The 12583-nt window shown below is 48.3% G+C and overlaps 1 protein-coding gene across 4 annotated transcripts in view; it reads left to right on the top strand.

Moving 5' to 3' along the window:
- Window positions 1–7710: 7710 nt before the first annotated feature.
- CARD11 (caspase recruitment domain family member 11) overlaps window positions 7711–12583 on the top strand; it is a 104825-nt gene continuing 99952 nt past the window's right edge. For all 4 annotated transcript variants that reach the window (XM_053276118.1, XM_053276120.1, XM_053276121.1 and 1 more), the window contains exon 1: window positions 7711–7846. The gene's annotated coding sequence lies outside the window, so the exon portion shown is untranslated. The remainder of the gene's footprint in view (window positions 7847–12583) is intronic.

The raw sequence follows: 12583 nt of genomic DNA, 5'->3' as shown, positions 1-12583 counted from the left end.
TCCGTGGTGTGCATATGTTGCCTGCGCCTGTGTGTGAGCATGGAGACTGTTTTAGACACCTTTCCCCCTCAGAAGCAGAAGTGGCTGTGACTGTCTTGAGGAAGTATTCTTCAAGCTGGGAAACTCCCCACGCTTTTTGTTCAAGCACCCCCTTCCCCCTGCTTCTTACAACTACGTAGCATTAACTCTGCCCACCTAGTTGTCTGTTAAGGGCACTCTGAGTCCACAAACATTCTGTTCCATTGATTTCCATGGGAGAAGTGTTGGGCTTTTCCCCTTCAGATGTTTGTGAAACCAGCATGACTCAGGTTACCCCAAATATGCCAGCGCCTTCCTCTCACCCGCAAGTGCTCTGGTTATGTGTCCATAAGGAGCATATTTCCAGCTCTTTCAGAAATATATATAAGATAGATAGATATATCCTGCCTTTCCATTGGCAATCCCGAGTGCTGTGTCATTCATGCTACACGTACATAACATGTTACTTAAAATCACATCACTAAATAAACTGAATCACAGATTAAACAAATTGGAGTGGTATATCTCATTCTATAAAGTGTTTCCCTCCATTGCTTAAAGCTTTGGGCATGTGTGTGTGTGTGAATTTAAATTAAGGGATCCCTGGGGGGATAACTGTCCTTCTCTATGCCACAGCCCCGACATAAGAACATGAGTGCTGCCTTATACTGAGTCAGACTATTGGTCCATCTAGCTCACTGTTGTCTACACTGACTGGCAGCAGCTCTCCAAGGATTTCAGGCAGGAATCTTTCCCAGTCCTATCCATAAATGCCAGAGAGTGAATCTGGGACTTTCTCTATGCAAGAAAGATCCTTTACTAGGAGCTACAGGCAGCCCCATCATCTAAGGCAGGGTTTCTCAACGTGTGGGTCCCCAGATGTTATTGGACTTCAACTCCCATGATCCCCAGCCTCAGTGGCCTTTGGTTGGGAATTATGGGAGTTGAAGTCCAATTACATCTGGGGACCCACATGTTGAGAATCACTGTTCTAAGGGGACTATCTTATGGCGCTCACATGTAGTCACATCCAAATGCAAACCAGGGTAGACCTTGCTTAGCAAAGGAAACCATTCATGCTTTCTACTGCAAAATCAGCTCTCCTTCCCAGACCAAGCTAGAAGCATGCCCCCATGATTGCTATCTGCAAAATAAAAATATGTCCGGATCTGTATATTTGTATATATGTTTCCCCAAACGTGCCTCGTGTCCACACATCCTTTTGTGATGCCTGAATGAGGAATGCATGTTTTGGGCAATGTTTGCAAAAGTACTCTCATCAGAAAGTCAAGTGAAACAACAGCTCTCTGACAAATGGACTGTTTGCTACCATACAGTGGGGAGGAATGGCTCAGATCTGTTGTTTCCCCCCCACTCAGAGCTGCACACTCCTCCCCAAATGTTTGCACCTGTTCTTTGGGAGAAGAGGACCCATTCAGCACTTCAGCTGAATCTGTACCAAATTAGGGGTGCCATATTGAAGCTCCCCCAATCCAGGTGGCCTAATTTGCATATTTTGCAAAAATTGCATATTATGCAAATTAGGTGGCAGCTAATTTGCATGTTTGCTTATTTATTTGACAGGTTTGTATACTTTCCCCATCTTCTCTGCCCTCCCATGTGATCAGATCCAGAGTAAAATCCGGGCAATCCGGGCAGCACATTTAATCTGTGTACATCTGTTTAAATCCGGGTTGAATTTAGCAGCCGGGTGGAGGAGCCAAAATCTGGGGGCTACCCTAAATTCTCGGGGACATGGCAACCCTATACCTAATAAACTTGGGCATTCATGCGACAAATGTTAACTTGCAATTTCCATTTCAGAATCCCCAGTGCTGTTTGGTTTTTTAAAAAGCATTTTGCATAATAGCTGCTAAAGGCTTCGTCAGCAGGAGTCTACTGATCACATACATCCTTGTTTATGTACATAAAATCTAAATCCATTCAAGCAATCGGAAGTAGAGTGAATTACCATTTGTCCAGCGGTAAATTATGGTGTGCACATAACCACATGGTCAGTGGTCTTGGCCATAGAGATAGGAAATGTCTAGAGCAGGTTGCTCAACTTCTATTTCTCCATGTCAACATCATCGGGAGAAGGCATAGCCTCCCTAAATGCCTGCCTGCAGGCAGTAATGGGCTGGATGAGGGATAGCAAACTAAGGCTGAATCCAGATAAGGAGGTACTTATTGTGCTGGGTCGGAACTTATCAGACTATTTTGATCTGCTGGTTCTGGATGGGGTCACGCTCCCCCGGAAGGAACAGGTATGCAGTCTGGGGGTGCTTCTGGATTTGAACCTCTCCCTGGTGTCCCAGATTGAGGCAGTGGCCAGAGGTGCTTTTTATCGGCTTTGGCTGATAACGCCAGCTGCGTCCATTTCTTGAGATGAACGACCTCGAAACGGCAGTACATCTGCTGGGAACCTCTAGGCTGGATTACTGCAATGCACTCTACGTGGGGCTGCCTTTGTATGTAGTCTGGAAACTGCTGTTGGTCCAGAATGCAGCAGCCAGGTTGGTCTCTGGGTCATCCAGGAGAGACCATATTACTCCTGTGTTGAAAGAACGACACTGGCTGCCGATATGTTTCCATTTAGATAAGAGACCCTTCAAAGAGGCACCTTTTAAAAGTAGCGATTCTCTTTATTGAGCAGGGGGAGAGCAACTGGCCCTCTCCATCCGCAGCACAGCATCCCTCCAGTGGCTCTTGCTGGTGTCTCTCTTCTGTTTCCTTTTTAGATTGTGAGCCCTTTGGAGACAGGAAGCCATTTTATGTCTTTATTATTTCTCTATGTAAACCGCTTTGGATACTTTTGTTGTAGTAGTTGTTGTAGTAGTTGTAGTAGTTTTTGTTGTAGGAGTTTACCCAAAGCAGGAACACATCCTTAACTAACTGATAGGGGGAGCCTGTCTTTGCCATTACTTGATGAATCTTATATGCAATGGCACAAAATTTGGCAGCACAAGATATACACGTGTACTCTTATCCGCAAGAGAAGTTGCATAAAAATCCATTGCTCTTCCCTGTCAACCTTCTAAAAGGGGTAAAATCCGTTCACGACGTGGAATGCTATACAAATTACAATAAAGTAAAATATTAGCCAAATTTTCACCTTCATCTGATCCACAAGGACAGTTTATTTTTATGTATTTATATATTTATTTATCAAATTTATATGTCTAAGTTGCACAGGTAATAGGGTGATCTGGTGCAGTGCTCAAAACGGCTTGATTATAGCGACTTCCTGCTGCAGTCAAATACGACGAATATTTATATACCGCTTTTCAACACAAAGTTCCCAAAGCGGTTTACATAGATATAAACATACAAACAAATAAGCAAATAAATAAATATTTTTTAAGCAACAACAACAAAAAACAAACCCCTGTCCCCAAAGGGCTCACAATCTGAAAAAGAAACATAAGACAAACACCAGCAACAGCCACTGAAGGGACACTGTGCTGGGGACGGATAGGGCCAGTTGCTCTCCTCCTGCTCAATAAAGAGAATCAGCACTTTTAAAAGGTGCCTTTTTGCTCAATTTGCAGGGAATTGTCAGCAGTCAAGCTGCCTGTCTGGGACAGCTCCTGGAAAACCGCCACTGGTTACCTGTATCCACCCACTGGCTGCCTTGAATGTTAACCTGGTAAGATTGAAAGTACTTTACTAAGAGGACTCATTTGCACGGCTTCCGGACTTTGGCGATGGTGTTACTGATACTTCTCTGGATAGCCTGACTGGGCTGGCATATCTCATCCAGTTCCTCTCTTGTGGCAAGGGACTGACTTCCTTTTTCAGAGGTGAGGAAAATGTGGGATTGCCGTTCTGCATGACGAAGTTCTTAGAAATAGATCTTTGGGTTTCCGTTCTGATTGTGCACAGCTTGGTGCAGACCACACTTCTCCAAAGAGTAGAAGAGAAGCCCTTTTAGCAGCCAGAAACACTTGTTTCTCTACTTCCCATTCATTAATGACCTTTATTGCACGCACACACACACACCCCACTCACTTGGAGGGTGCAGCACCAAAAGGTGTCTCCCCCTTTTGCGAATGCAATCACAGGGAAAGAAAAAACCCCTCAGGACTGCAAGCATTTTACATATGGTTGAGGAGATCAAAATGCTCTCCAGCAGCTAAGAAGTTGAGCAAGGTGGTTTACAGGTGGTTGAAGCAGATTTAAAGGCACAAGTCTGGGGAGGAGACCTGGTCTTGCAGCCGTGAGCCTGAATTGTCCCCTTTGCTAAGCAGAATCTGCCCTGGTTTGCATTTAGATGGGCATACACAGGAGCACTGTAAGATATTCTCCGTAAGGGATGGGGTTCAGTGAAAGAGCATCTGCTTTTTATGCAGGACTCTGATTAAGTACCTGGTAGCCTCCCCAGGTAGTGCTGGCAGAGACTTCAGTGTAGACCAGGCAGCCCTCCAGCTATTGGACTACAACTCCCATCATCCCTATTGGCCTCTGTGGCTAGGGATTATGGGAGTCATAGTCCAACAGTCCCAGGTATCTTGGTGGATACCTGGAACAGGTAACTTAGCAGCAGGGCAGTAGACACAAACCAGGGTGGACCCTGCTTAGCTAAGGGGACAATTCATGCGTGCTTCCAGAAGCCCAGATCCTCCCCACAACAGGATTATCCACAGCTGGTTATCCTCAAGGCATCACTATTATTTTTAAAGAGGCAGCTCCGGGTCAGAAGCCGGCAGCCTCACCCTCATCCCATTCGACATGCTTGTAAAGGACCATGAGCAATATGGGTTAGAATAAAGCCACCTTCAGAGAGATACAGAATTGGCTAGCTAGGCAATCGTTCCAGGGGAGCAGGGCCGCGAAGAGATTAATTAATTTAAAATTCTTTTAATCAACGGGGGAGAGGGGATCACATCCTAATCAGGAATCATTTTAACTTAATTAGTATAAATACAAGTACCTTTAAAAACAACAACAACCCTGCAGATCAGAAGACCTATCTTAACAGAAGTGTTTCCTTTTCAGTCTCACACAGGAGGGTGATGGGATCATAGCTCAGTGGTAGTCTAGAGCAGGGATTCTCAATCTTGGGTCCTCAGGTGTTATTGGACTTCAACTCCCATAATCCCCAGCCCCAGTGGCCTTTGGTTGAGGATTATGGGAGTTGAAGTCCAATAACATCTGGGGACCCAACTTTGAGAATCACTGGCTAGAGCATGGATTCATTGGGTCCCCAGATGTTATTGGACTTCAGCTCCCATAATCTCCAGCCCCAGTGGCCTTTGCTTGAGGATTATGGGAGTTGAAGTCAATAACATCTGGGGACCCAACATTGAGAATGCCTGGTCTAGAGCCTCTGCTTTGCATGCAGAAGGTCCAGCATCTCCAGGTGATGCCAAAGATGGAACTTGGGAGCTTGTGCATACGGAGCAGAAGGAAGACTCTGAATCCTTGGAGAGCTGCTGCCAGTCAGAGTAGACCATTCAGAGCTAGAGGGCCCAATGGTCAGACTTGGTAAGACAGCATCCTATGTTTCTCTTCCAAGATCCCTCCTGCTGCAACATACAGGGCGCATCCATGTTTCCCCCCTTCAAAATTATTGTTCAGATCCTTTGCAAATCCATGCAGATAAATGAGTAATCAGTGCATCCAAGCTAGTTCAGACTGTGACTCGTTTAAGAGTCCTGTGATTGGGCCACAGCCCTCTGGGGAATAATGGAGGCATTTCTATTAGATGGGAAAGGAAGAACTGGCAGCAACCCATAGGCCCATGGTTCCCAAACCTGGATCCCCAGATGTTGTTGCTAGACTACAACTCCTAGCATTCAGATTGTGGTTGGGGACGATGGGAGTTGTAGTCCACACCATCTGGGGATCCCAGGCTCATGGGGTGGGGGGTGGGAGTTGCAGTCCAAGAACAGCTGGTGGGTCAAATTGCCCATCTTTGTTACACAGCAATATATTGTCTGCCGTGCTTAATTCTTAACGATTGGAATGAAGGGGAAAGAGAGGAAATCTCTCAGGTACATTAAGGACGTGCAATTCTTTTTAGAAGATATTTAAGAGAGTGCCTCCTTTGTCATGAACCCTGCTACCTTTTACGACCTTCTGGATTGGTCTGGTTATGGTTGCCACCAATTCATTAGGTGGCAACTCGGGACCAGGCCTTCTCTGGGGCTGCCCCAGGGCTTTGGAATATGCTCCCTGCTGAAATAAGAGCGTCTCCTTCTCAGCTTGTTTTCAGGAAGACCCTCAAGACTCTCCTGTTCTCATAAGATTTTAATTAGAATTAATTTTGATCATTTAAATAATTTGCTTTATATTGTTTTTATTGTGTTTTATGTCTTTTAATCTGTGATTTCTAATATTAAAATTTGTACACTGCCTAGATATGTACACATCAGGCAGTATACAAATATGATAGATACATAGATAGATAGATAGATAGATAGATAGATAGATAGATAGATATTACCGACTTTATCGCCATCAGCCAGAAAACCAAACAGCTGTGCAACCTGGGTCAATGTCTCTCTCTACACGCAGGTGGTGGGAAAAACACCCCACGGCTGCCCCTGCCCCAAGTATTCCTGCCAGACCTCCAGCCAGTCTAAAAGTCCAGTGTGGCCTCCAAAACCATGAAACCCACCGGGTGACTCTGGATGGGTCACTTCTCTCTCAGCCTACAACTACAACAAATATTTATATACAATATTTCAACAAGAGTTTTCCAAAGTGGCTTACAGAGAGAGAGAGAGAGAGAGAGAGAGAGAGAGAGAGAGAGAGAGAGAGAGAGAGAGAGAGAGAGAGAAGGCTCTCTGCCCCCAAAGGGCTCACAATCTAAAAAGAAACACAAGATAGACACCAGCAGCAGCCATTGGAGGGATGCTGTGCTGGGGATGGATAGGGCCAGTTTAGGGTTGCCATGTCCCCTGGAATTTAGGGTAGCCCCTGGATTTTGGCTCCTCCACCCGGCTGCTAAATTCCACTCAGATTGACACAGATTTCAAATGTGCTGCCCGGATTGCCCGGATTTTACTCTGGATCTGATCACAGGGGAGGGCAGAGAAGGAGGGGAAAGTGGACAAAACCTGTCAAATAAATAAATTTAAAAAATGCAAATTAGCCGCCGCATAATTTTCATAATATGCAGATTCGCCCACCCTGGAAGCTTGACTATGGCAACCCTCGCGGCAGTTGCTCTCCGCCTGCTCAATAAAGAGAATCGCCCCTATTTTTAAAAAAAGGGAGGGGGAGTGCCTCTTTGCCGAGTTAGCCTAGCCTACCTCACAGGGTTGTTGTGAAGATGAACACAAACATGATGTGCCCCACTCGGGGCTCCTTGGAGGAAGCGCAGGCGATCTAGGTGTGGCGGGTAGACAGCTGGCAGACTGGAGCACATAAATGTTACCCCCCCAAAAAAAATTGAGGGGGGAGAGAAAAGTGGGGGCGGCGCGCGCCCGCCACCCTAGCAAGTTTGATTGCCGCGCTCGCTCGCCCGCGCGCACCCGGGGTGCAGAAAGCCCAGGTAGGAGCTGTCAGCATCCTTCCCCCCCCCCCCGCCCTCTTTTGCAAAGTTCTCCCCCCCCCCCCTTCGCTCTCTCCCCTTTGAACTTCTTCAGCCGCCGGGTTTCCTGTCGCCTCTCTGCCCCCGCCCCTCCTGGCCGCCTCCCTGCGCGTCCCTGGCCGGCCCCACGGCGGGTGACTTGGCCCCACACTTCCGCAGGCGGCAGCAGCAGCAGCAGCCCCTCGCTGGATCCGAGCCGCAGGGGCCGAGGATGCCCGCCGGGCAGCTGGCCCGCAGGTGGCCTTGAAGGCGCCCCGCACCGAAGTCCCTTGCCGCGCGCCTGCCCAGGTAAGGCGCGATCCGCTTGCCGCCGCCGCCTCCGCCGCCCTCGGTTTCTCTTTCCAGCCTTCTCGCTGCTGCCGCCGCCGCCGCCACGCTCCGAGCTCTGCAGGCCGACTCGCGAGGAGGTTCCCTGGCTGTGGGGCTTCCCTGCAGACCCTCGTGGTAAGAAGAGCCAAGGGCGGAGAAGGCAGGCGCTGAGCCCGGTGGCCACGCCGGCCCCTCCTCTCTCCTTACTCCCGAGGAAGGCAGGGGCGCCGACGTGCCAGGACCGGGCCGCACTGGCCCCTGAAAGCCTCCCTCGTTTCCTCTCCGCCTGGCTCTGCCTGCATGCTGCTCTCTCCTTGGCTGGAACTTTCGACAGGTGCAGAGGTGCTGCTCTTACCCCCGGACTTTGGGGCCCAAGTCCAGGGCCTCCACAGCCCCTGCCCCCCCCATCCTCTTTAGTCTGTCCTGGGTGGTGGGGTCACCCTGGCAGAGCATGATAATGTTTAATTTGCAGGGCAGGGGGGCCTCCAAAGGTCCTTCAGGTCCAGGCTCCAGAATTACCTAGGTGCACCTCTGGACAGGTGTAAACATGCCTTGGGTCATTTAGGACCAGAGGAAGCTGCCATATACTGAGTCCGGCCCTTGGTCCATCTAGCTCAGTATAGTCTGCACAGACTGGCAGCAGCTTCTCCAAGGCTGCAGGCAGGAGTCTCTCTCAGCCCTCTCTTGGAGATGTTGCCAGGGAGGGAACTTGGGACCTTCTGCATGCAATCAGGCAGGTGCTCTTCCTAGAGTGGCCCCCTCCCCTCAGGGCAATATTTTACAGTGCTCACACTCTCCCATTCAAATGCGAACCAGGGTGGACCCTGCTTAGCAAAGGGGACAAGTCATGCTTGCAACCACAAGACCGGGTCACTTAAGTTGTAAGCATTTCCCAGCAGTTCTTAGCTTGGTTTGGCTTTCCCTTCCTCCCACTTCATTTGTATAGAAAGAGGAACTCAAGTCTGTCGGGAAAGGGGACCCTCTTCTTGGCAGCCCTGCCTTCTGATGTGGGTGGGGGCTCTCCCTTTCCTCTGCCGCAGAATGCACTCTGCACATGCTTATGGGTGCCTATTAACGTGTGCTCCAGTGTTGAGTGCAAGCAAGTGCTGGGAACCGATGCCCTGAGAAGACCCTTACACAGATGTAAGCTCCCCCACATGCTGCACATGCGCACTCGAGCAGCCTAGTGAGGACGGGCAAGTGGTGACATGTAAGTGTCTCCTTGCTTCTTGGAAAATAGTGGCAGGTGCCACAAGAGATGGGGGTGAAGCGGGTGATGGCCATCATTTGGAGAGTGCATATATCTGTGGTCTTCAAACCTCCTTGAATACCATGCAGAATGGTGACCATTTTAAAGACAGGGGTTCCCAATGGCAGGTCCCCAAATGCTGTTAGGCTATAACTCCCATCACATAGGAACATAGGAAGCTGCCATATACTGAGTCAGACCATAGGTCCATCTCGCTCAGTATTGTCTACACAGACTGGCAGCGGCTTCTCCAAGGTTGCAGGCAGGAATCTCTCTCAGCCCTATCTTGGAGATGATGCCAGGGAGGGAACTTGGAGCCTAGATGCTCTTCCCAGAGCGGCTCCATCGCCAAAGCCTCAATGGCTGATGGGAGTTGTACTCCTGCTGGGAACCCTGACTTAGACAGTGGAGCCATTACTTGCTGGAGAAATGTCGCTCTGGATCAAAACTTTTTGAGTGCTCAAAACTCTGGATCAAAACTTTTTGAGTGCTCAAAAACAGCCCAGCTGAGCTGTACAAAGACCTGGTCAGAGGGACGGCCAATTCATACTTCTGTTCGGAAGGACATTGAGGTGGAGAGAGATGCAATTTGCACATAGCCAACCATCGCAGAAACCTTTAAAAAAAACACACACACAACTTGCAGCTTTACTGGCCATTTTTACTCTTGGGAGACGTAACTCCTGGCTGCCCACCTGACAGCGGACCGGAATAACCCATCTCCTGCCTGTCTCTGTTCTGCTGGGTGGGGGCTCACCCATGCAAGTGGAGGAGAAGACACACTAGCGTGTATGCAAGGCTTCCTCGGGTGTGCCTGCTGCCTGCCGCCCATGGATCCACAGAGGGGTTTTTCTTGCCTTTTGCTGCCTCCCTGGTTTCCCCGGGGAAGGCAGTCTGGAAACACTGACATTAGCAAAGCAACTTGGGCTGCAGCCTTGAGTGGGTTTGCTTAACTAATACTAACTCGAATGGTTAGATTGCTTAAAAGGAGTCCCTTTGAGTTCACACCTTGGGCCTCACTCGCTGTGACTTCCTCCTCTCTGGTTTTCCGGTGGGGCCCCCTCGTGGCCCCTTCCTCTCCATCCTGCACTCCGCTGCAAAGGCGTTCCCCTCGAAATCCCTTCACGGGGCGTCCTGTTTCTCTCTGGTCCGGCACAAGCTTCTTGCCCTTAGCATCAAAGGCCTCCGCGCCCTGGCCCCTCCCTCCCTTTTATATTGTTTTTGTATTTTCACACACACACACACACACACACACACACACACACACACCCCTGTTATGATTTTATGTATGTTTTTATCTCATGTTTTAATGTGGTGTTGTAAACCGCCCAGAGAACAATTCGTCATGGGGCAGCTAGCAAATAAATTATTGCTCTTTATTTGCACAGTCAGACAGATGTTATGGACTGGTTTATTTTATCCAGACATTGAGTGCTTCCCAAGGACCTGGGATGCCTGAATTTTATTGTCAATATTGTTGTGGTTATTATAAATATTGTTGCAAAATGTAAGCTGTTCCCAGTAAAGTTGCTTTTTGTAATTGACCGGTGGTAATTTCCGTGAGCCCTATGTTATCGAGGTGCTCTTCAAGGTGTTTTGGAATTGCACATGCTTAAGTTTATTATTAATTACTACTACTACTACTACTGCTGCTGCTGCTGCTGCTACTACTACTACTACTACTACTACTATTATTAATACCACCACTACCAATCTCCTGTCCCTGACTTTCATTCCTCCATCCCCACCACTTCCAACTGTCTGAAGATCTCCTCCTTCCTCGGATGCCTCTGCCCTTCCTCCTTTAAAAAGGCAAAGTGTGCCATTGAGTCGGTGTTGACTCCTGGCAACCACAGAGCCCTGTGGTTTTCTTTGGCAGAATACAGGAGGGGTTTGCCGTTGCCTCTTCCTGCGCAGAATGAGATGATGCCTTTCAGCATCTTCCTATATCGCTGCTGCCCGACATAGTACCAGCGGGGATTCGAACTGGCAACCTTCTGCTAGTCAAGCAGTTCCCCAGTGGTGCCCCCTATTCTTGGTCCTGTCCCTTGGCACCTTCTTTGCATCATGCCTTCTCTTCTCTTCTCTTCTCTTCTCTTCTCTTCTCTTCTCTTCTCTTCTCTTCTCTTCTCTTCTCCGTCCTTCCTTCCTTCCTTCCTTCCAACCCTTTCTTAAAACCTACCATGAAGCCTGTAACACTTTCTGTGAAGCCTTGGGCCCGATGTTTTTGTCCTTTGGGGCCCGATGCTTTAGCCCTCATTCCCCAGGAGAGGGGATCCCAATCCTGGACTACTGGATTACAACTCCCATCACCCCTGCTGCAATGTGGCGGGGGAGGATGGGAGTTGTAGTCCAATAACGCCTGGGGTCCTCCAAGGGGCGGAAACCCCTGCCCTTCCATAACTCAGCTCAAGCATGTGTCACTGAAACAGCGGCATATTCTTTTCCTGTTTACTCTGCCTGCACGTGTCTCCCTTTTGTGTTAATATCTAGATTGCCAGCAGGCCTATTGCCAACCTAAAGCTTTTTGTGGGGTGGGGGGCTTATCTGGCCCACATCAGTCTAAAGTGCAAGAAACATTGTTACTTAAAAATTATTTGAGGAAGAGAAAAAGCTGGGGGTCAGAGAGAAATTAAGGGGGCAGGTCTGCCCTTGTTCCCCTCCTGGCTATGGGTCTGATTGTAAGTCCCTTGAAGGGACCTGTCGCCTTAGCCTTCGTAAAGTGCCACAGGTAGATGACACTACAGTGGTCACTCGACTTACAAACTACTCGACATAAGTATTTTTCGAGTTACAAACGGCAGTTTTAGATCCGGTTTTAGATGCAGTTTTTTCGACTTACAAATTTTTAGATGGGGTTTCCTCGACTTACAAATTTTTAGATGGGGTTTCCTCGACTTACGAATTTTACATGCGGTTTCCTTGACTTGCCTGCCTGTTTACTGCCTGTTTATTCTTGAAAAGAAATGTTCCTGTGCAGTTTGCAAGCCTTACTGGGGGTCTGGGTCTTTTTTCTAGGCTCCGGAACGCATTAATCCGTTCCCAATGCATTCCTATGGGAAACCGCTTTTCGACTTACGAATTTTTCGACTTACACATGTGCATTCGGAACGGATTAATTTCATAAGTAGAGGGACCAATGTATATGGAATCATAATCTCAATTAATTGGCTACATTCCTCCTTCCTTCCAAATTCATTTAGCATTAATTTAAACGCTTTAGCGGGCAGGCACTATTCTGCAAGAAACATTTCTCTTTCTCTCTCACCTGGGTGGCTGTGCAGCTCCTGAAGTGGATCTGAAAATAAAATGTGTTTGGTTTGATTTGCCTTAAAAATGAGTTTAGTTGTACGCACACTGAATCAGTTAAAGCCCATGTGGTACATGGACTCAGCCCACAGTCCTCTGTACACTTACTTAGAAGTAAGCCTTTTTGAACACTGTGGGACTCTATTCTGAGGAAACAT

The sequence above is a fragment of the Hemicordylus capensis genome, chromosome 13, assembly GCF_027244095.1.
Source record: "Hemicordylus capensis ecotype Gifberg chromosome 13, rHemCap1.1.pri, whole genome shotgun sequence".
Lineage (NCBI taxonomy): Eukaryota > Metazoa > Chordata > Lepidosauria > Squamata > Cordylidae > Hemicordylus > Hemicordylus capensis.
The sequence above is the reverse complement of the archived record's forward strand: the minus strand, read 5'-3'. Positions and strand labels throughout refer to the sequence as shown.